Source organism: Equus asinus, chromosome 8 (assembly GCF_041296235.1).
Source record: "Equus asinus isolate D_3611 breed Donkey chromosome 8, EquAss-T2T_v2, whole genome shotgun sequence".
Lineage (NCBI taxonomy): Eukaryota > Metazoa > Chordata > Mammalia > Perissodactyla > Equidae > Equus > Equus asinus.
Window position 1 is genome coordinate 101,249,490 of NC_091797.1, and position 6,200 is coordinate 101,255,689.

Genomic DNA, 6,200 nt, shown 5'->3' on the forward strand with positions numbered 1-6,200 from the left:
GTTCTGATGCACCTTCTGGAGGGCAGACAAGGAGGGAGCCCCCGACTTCAGCCCATGCCTGCCCAGACCCCCAGGAGAGGCTGTGGTTTGGTACCACCAATTTGGGAGCTGGGAGGAATGGGAGTGCACAGGCCCGGCTCATCCCTGCACTGCTGGAGGGAACGAGGGAGCGTGGGCGCCCCCGTGGTAAGGGCCGGAAGTCAGATGCAGAGGCTGCCAGCCCCCCTGACCCCAGGACACTCTGCTGGTTGGAGAGGCAGGATGGGGGTGCATCTGGCTGGGGGAGGAGGGCAGCCGGCCCCCTGTCTCTGGCTCAGTTGCACCGTGGCTCCCTGAGACTCGAGCTCTCCCACGAGCCAGGGGCCTCTGCTTCTCAGCTTAGCTGTCACCTCCTCCAGGAAGCTTCCAGCCCCTGCATGAGTGCCCAGGAAGCACAGCCAGCGGTGAGGCCCCTGCTGGCAGCCGGCTTGGCACACAGAGCCGGGTCAGGCTCTGGGAACACTGGACAAGCTCTTCCCTGCCCACTAGGGGCTGGCCACCTCAGGGGGATGGACTCCCATGCACAGGGAGCTGGGCGGGTCCTACCTGTACAAGGCACCTGTACGAGGGACATTTCCACCCGAGTCCAAAGCCACGAAGGGCAGTTGCACAGCCCTGAGCCCGGCCAGCCCTCACGCGGCCAGGACTGCAGTCAGAGCTGCCATTTTGCCTTTGCTTTCGATGGCTATTATTTGCACACTTAAAAAATATTTTTTATCACATGTTACATGCTTGCTGGGATAAAAAGCTCGAAGTGGACAGAGGTGTGTAGGGTAGCAAGTGTCTTGGTCTGTCCCCTGCACTCCTCCTGGGAGCCCCTCCCGGGCCTGGGGCACATGCAGAGACCACCAGAGCAGCTTGTCGCAGGCATCGTCCTGCATCCCACCCATGACTTGGGGAGAGGCCAGCTGGGTTCCCCAGAGAAGCCACAAGGGCCAGCCTGGCTCTGCTCCCTGGGGAGGTCTCCCCCAAGGTGGGGGGTCACCATCACTGGGCTGGAGCAGAGAGGACATGGCCAGCCCAGTGTCACCAAGTGTCTTGGCTCTCGGTCAACCCCACAGGACCCATGTGGCATGTCTCTGACATCCTGCCCTGGTCTGAGGGTGTCAGGTACCCAGGCTCACAGGGTGTGTGTGGGGGGTCCCCTAGGGAGGGCTGCAGGGAAACCAGAGTCACGGCTTCCCAGGATGGCCTTGACTCTGAGACAGCCCAGGACCTGTCGGCCCTGCACAAGGTCCAGGTACTTAGTGACCTGCCACTGCTCCCCAGGCAACCAGCCACCACCCAGGAAGGCTGTGCGGGGCGCTGCCCTGTCCACGTCTGTGGGCCTGATGCCAGCAGAGTACCACATTCCTCGTAGAGCCCCTGCCTGTAACCTGCGCACCTCTAAGCCCGCCTTGGCTTCTCCAAGGCGGCAGCCTGCAGGGGGCCTGCTCTCCTGAGGCCCGCTCAGCTCTCAGGTGCCCTGTGCAGGTGGCGAGAGCACAGCTCTGGTTTGTCAGGTGCTTAATGGGGGCCACGGCTTGTGCCTAACACTTCTGGTGCCCGTGGAGTCTTGGCAGTGACCCTGAGGGGGTGTTATCCTTCTTCTCACTTCCCCACAGAAGTCCAAAAGTCTTTCTGGTCCAAAGCTGCCGCCTGCAGCCTCGCTCTGCAGTCCGTGTGCTCCCAGCGCAGGGCCGAGCCCGGGGGCTGGGCTCGCTGCTGCTGCGATCACTGTCACCTTATTCCTGTCTTCACGTAGCGCACGCCCTCGCGGTCCTGTCAAAGGCGTCTCAAGCCCCGAGTCAGCCGCCTTCACGCAGAACTCCACTTCACTGACCCCAGAGATGCACGTGTTTATTCAGCCTCGGCCCCGGCAGCGGGCCCTCCCTGCCTTGTCAGGGGCCAAGGGTCCCTCCAGCTTGGCCCCCTTTCAAGGCCTGTGCACATGCTGAGCTCCCACATTCCTGCCTCCTCAGCTTGCAGACTCCCAGGATGCCGTCAGCCGGGGCTCGCCTGCTGCGCCACCTGCGTCACTGAGGGGGCGGTGGGCTCCGTGGACCTAGCACACACCTGGCAATTAGAAACGGTGGAAGAAGCCACCTGGGGACAGCAACCCTGGCTTCAAATCCTGCTGGGGGCCTTTGGCAAGTTGCTCCTCCTCTCTGAGCCTCAGTTTCTCTTGTATAAAATGGGGCAATAATTGTAGCTCCTATAGGGAAGGCTGTGCTCACCACACTTGTAGCACATAGAGTACACCGGATTTTACCAGGAAGGAATCTGGGGGGAAATCTGAACGCCTGTCCTCACACAGGCGCTGAAAGTGACCCTGTGATGCGGTGGGTGGCGGAGTGTGGCCGCCTCGTGGAGACGCAGCAGCATGTTCCGGGATCTAGCAATCTCAGCGTCTCAGGAAACGTAATCATATTTTACTAGCTCTGAAGAGAATCAGTAAAAATACATAGCTAAACAGTGCTCAAGCCAAGCCTGTGAGTGCCGGCGTGGAACAGATAAGGGGATAACGTGCTGAGGAGGGATTAACGCGCCAGTAGAGCAAATACTGGCCTGTGTTTGGTGCAGGCTGATAACAGGAAGACAAGCCCCAAATTAAACAGATGTGAATGAATTCCTCTGCGTGCAGGCAGAGCAAATATATCAGTAAAAATGGTTACAGTGCAAGAGGCAAAATGGAATATATCAGAATGAATTTCGACGCAGGGAGTCACGATTTGGGCAGACAAATATTTAAGGAAATACGGGTAAGAGGCACAGGGCAAAATCATAACTTTGACAGAGTTCCAACGTCATGCTCACGGCCAAAGTGAAAACAAATACTTCACCAAGTATCCACATGAGACAGAACACGGGGGAACTTGGAGGCAAGGCTGTCTGCAAAGAGCTGCGCCACACAACTGCGGCAAAGGGCGTCTGTAAGTGACTGGGGTGGCCAGGCTGGCTGCCTAACGTATCCACAAAGTTGAGCAAACATCAGCACTATTTAGTTCCAGAACATTTTCATACCCAAACTCCATACCCATTGGCGGCCACTCCCCATTCCTCCCATCTCCCCTTCTCCAGGCAGCCACTAGTCTACCTTCTCTATAGAGTTGCCTGTTCTGGACACTTCACATAAGTAGGATCATCAAACATGTGGCCTGGGGCTGGCTGGTGGCGCAGTGATTAAGTTCACACACTCTGCCTTGGTGGCCTGGGGTTTGCGGGTGAGGATCCCGGGTGAGGATCTGGCACCGCTTGTCAAGCCATGCTGTGGCAGCATCCTACATACAAAATAGAGGAAGATGGGCATGGATGTGAGCTCAGCGACACTCTCCCTCACCAAACATAAATAAATAAATAAATAAATAAATAAATAAATAAATAAAACATGTGGCCTCTTGTGTCTGGCTTCTTTCACACAGCACATTGTTTCCTAAGTTCATCCATGTTCTGTCATCCATCAGGACTGCATTCCTTTTTTATGGCTGAATAACATTCCATGGTATGAGTGCACCACAACTGGCTTCTCCATTCATGTATCGGTAGACACCTGGGTTGCTTCCACCTTTTGGATGTTGTGAATAGTGCTGCTATGAGCCAGGATCACTTGCCACTGTGCCCATGACTGCTTGCCCCAGGTTTGAGGGAGGGGTGATGGTAGGTGATTGCTAAATGTGGACATTGATGGAAATGGACTGAAATTTACCAGTTTATTCATCAAGCTGTTCTCTGGAGGTTGCAAGCAGTCTACTAGGATCCAGAGTTGCAAAATAGTTGCTTAAGACAGTTCCTTTGTGCTTGCTTGTTGCTCGGTGGATCCCTGCAGCTCCTGCTCTACCGTCTTCACTGCCATCAACCCCAAGCCCTGTGCTTGCGAGCCACAGGCTATGGAGTGAACATTGTACTGCAAGACATGGGGCAAGGAACCCAGTGTGACCTCCCACCCACATGGGGCGGGACTAAGCACACCCCTGGGGACTGTCCAGGTGGCTGAGGTTCCCATGCCAGGCTGGGCTCCAATGCCGATCACCATGTGACAACGCCATCGCATCTGTGAGCTCTACCTTGGCCTTGCCTTGGCCTTGTCAGCAGTGTATTGGCTTAGACTCCACCCCTCTATTTCCTAAGTCAGAGCAGCGATGGAGATGTCTGGCGTTTGTCATGAATGTCAGGGGAGAGGTGCCTGGGACAGTCAGCCCATGAGCTGACCTGACATTTCAGCGCTCAATCATTTTGCCAAAAGTGTGTGTGATGTGGATGGTTATCAGCCGTCTCCATTATCAGGGCACAGCTGGTGGTGCCAGAGGAACCCCCTCTCCCTGCACCTGGTGTGAGTGCCTTAGAGGGAGGTCACCGGGCAGGGGCAGAGGAGAGCAGCAGGATTATCCTGAAAATGAGCTGAGCACAGTACCGGCTCCTGATGGGGAGGGTTGGGGTCAGCTCTTCCCACCTTCTCCAGACCTGTGTGTCAGCTGGAAGCAGGTCACCACCACTGACTGGCGTGTGCACATGCCCTTGAAGCAGGATTGTGCCTGCCTCAGGTGCTCTATTTCTCCTGACACACGGTGCCTGAGCAGAGGCTGAGGACTGGGAACCAAGGTTCAATCCTGGTAATTGGGTGCAGATGCTCTTTGGGGAACGCAGCCCAGGGAGAGTAGAGAATGTGGCATTAAAGGTGTGTCTGCATGGGAAGCAGGAGCCAGGGTACTGTGCAAGGGCTGGGTGTGGTTCAGGGTGCCTCAGGGGTCAGGGTAGAGCTGGAGAATAAGTCTTGAACCTACAGTCTCCAGACTAGAGCCTGGGGTCAAACTTCCCACATCACACTTGCTCCTTCCTTCCTTCGTTCAATAAAGACACATTAAGGAGGCAATGTGGAGGACATGGCAAGTGGCTGCAATGTGGCAGTGCAAGAAGAAGGAGTTGTAACCAAGTCGGTGCCCAGCCAGGGACGTGCCTGCCAAACTGACCCTGGGGAGGAGGAGGAAGGAGGCTGGGAGCAGGCGGAGGGGCAGGTGCCCTTGAGCAGCATGCAAACGACCCAGAGCTCAGAGGAGTGACCTGCAGAATGACCAGCATGGGTGACAGGTATGGTGGGTGTGGGCAGGGGCCTGGCCACGGAGGGCCAATGAGCCAGGCTGAGCCATGCAACCTTGTCCAGATGGCAGTGGGGAGCCCCTAAAGGGTTTTCAGGTGGAGGGAAGTTCATCTATGAAAGGAAAATGGGGGAGTCTGGTGGCTGTGGCCAGCTGCCACGGCTGTGGTGTTCCCTTGGTGAGCTAAGTTTCTGAGGTACCAGAGGGACAGTGAGTTGCTGCCTCTGGGCCTCAGCTCTCGTGCCCCTTTTGTCTTTCCCTTTTTCTCTTCGACTCCAACAGGAGGAAAAGGGGCAGAAAGACTGTGACTGTGTCAGGAAGCTCCTCCCATGTAAGTAGTGGTGATGGTGTCCTCCAGAGGACATTAGCAAGGACTGGGGGAGGGGTGCTACTGGAATCTGGTGGGTAGAGGCCAGGGATGCTGATAAACATCCTGTGATGCACAGGAGCGCCCCACAATAAAGAATTATTTGGCCCTAAACGTCAGGGTGTCCAACGCACTAAGGTGCATGGAGCACCTGGTGAACCAGGTAGGCAAGGAGGGTGAGGCAGGGAGTGAGGCTGCCCCCACAGCCACATCCAGCACCTGTGGGGGTGCAGGAATGTCCTCAGGAGATGCACTGGGGGTGGAGGGGTGAGTGATGGGGACGTGGGCACTAGGGCAGGCAATCAGGGCAAGTCCCTCCCAGGAGGCGATACCTGGCACTCTAGCAACAGGTCACTCACAATGTTGGAAGGAAGGGCATCCGAGGCAGAGGCAGAGCGTGGGAAGGCCTTTAAGAGTGAAGAGAGGTCCGAGCGCAGTTGCAAAGCAGGTGGCTTTGCTATCAGCCCCAAGGGTGGCACTGAGGGCCTGTAGGGAAGGCTGCAAGGGGCATTGGAACCATGCGGGCTGTAGGAGTTCCAAAGGGAGCCTGGAGGTCCGCGGCTGCCTGTTGGGCTGGCGGTGGGGCTGGGAAGACGGGGAGACGTTCAGAGTTGGACAAGCTCCTAAGGGGCCTCCTTCCCACAGTCGCGCTTTGGGCCCAGGGGAGAGGACGGATGGCTTCCCACACGCCCTTTAAATGAGAGAAGGGGGACTGCCTTCTG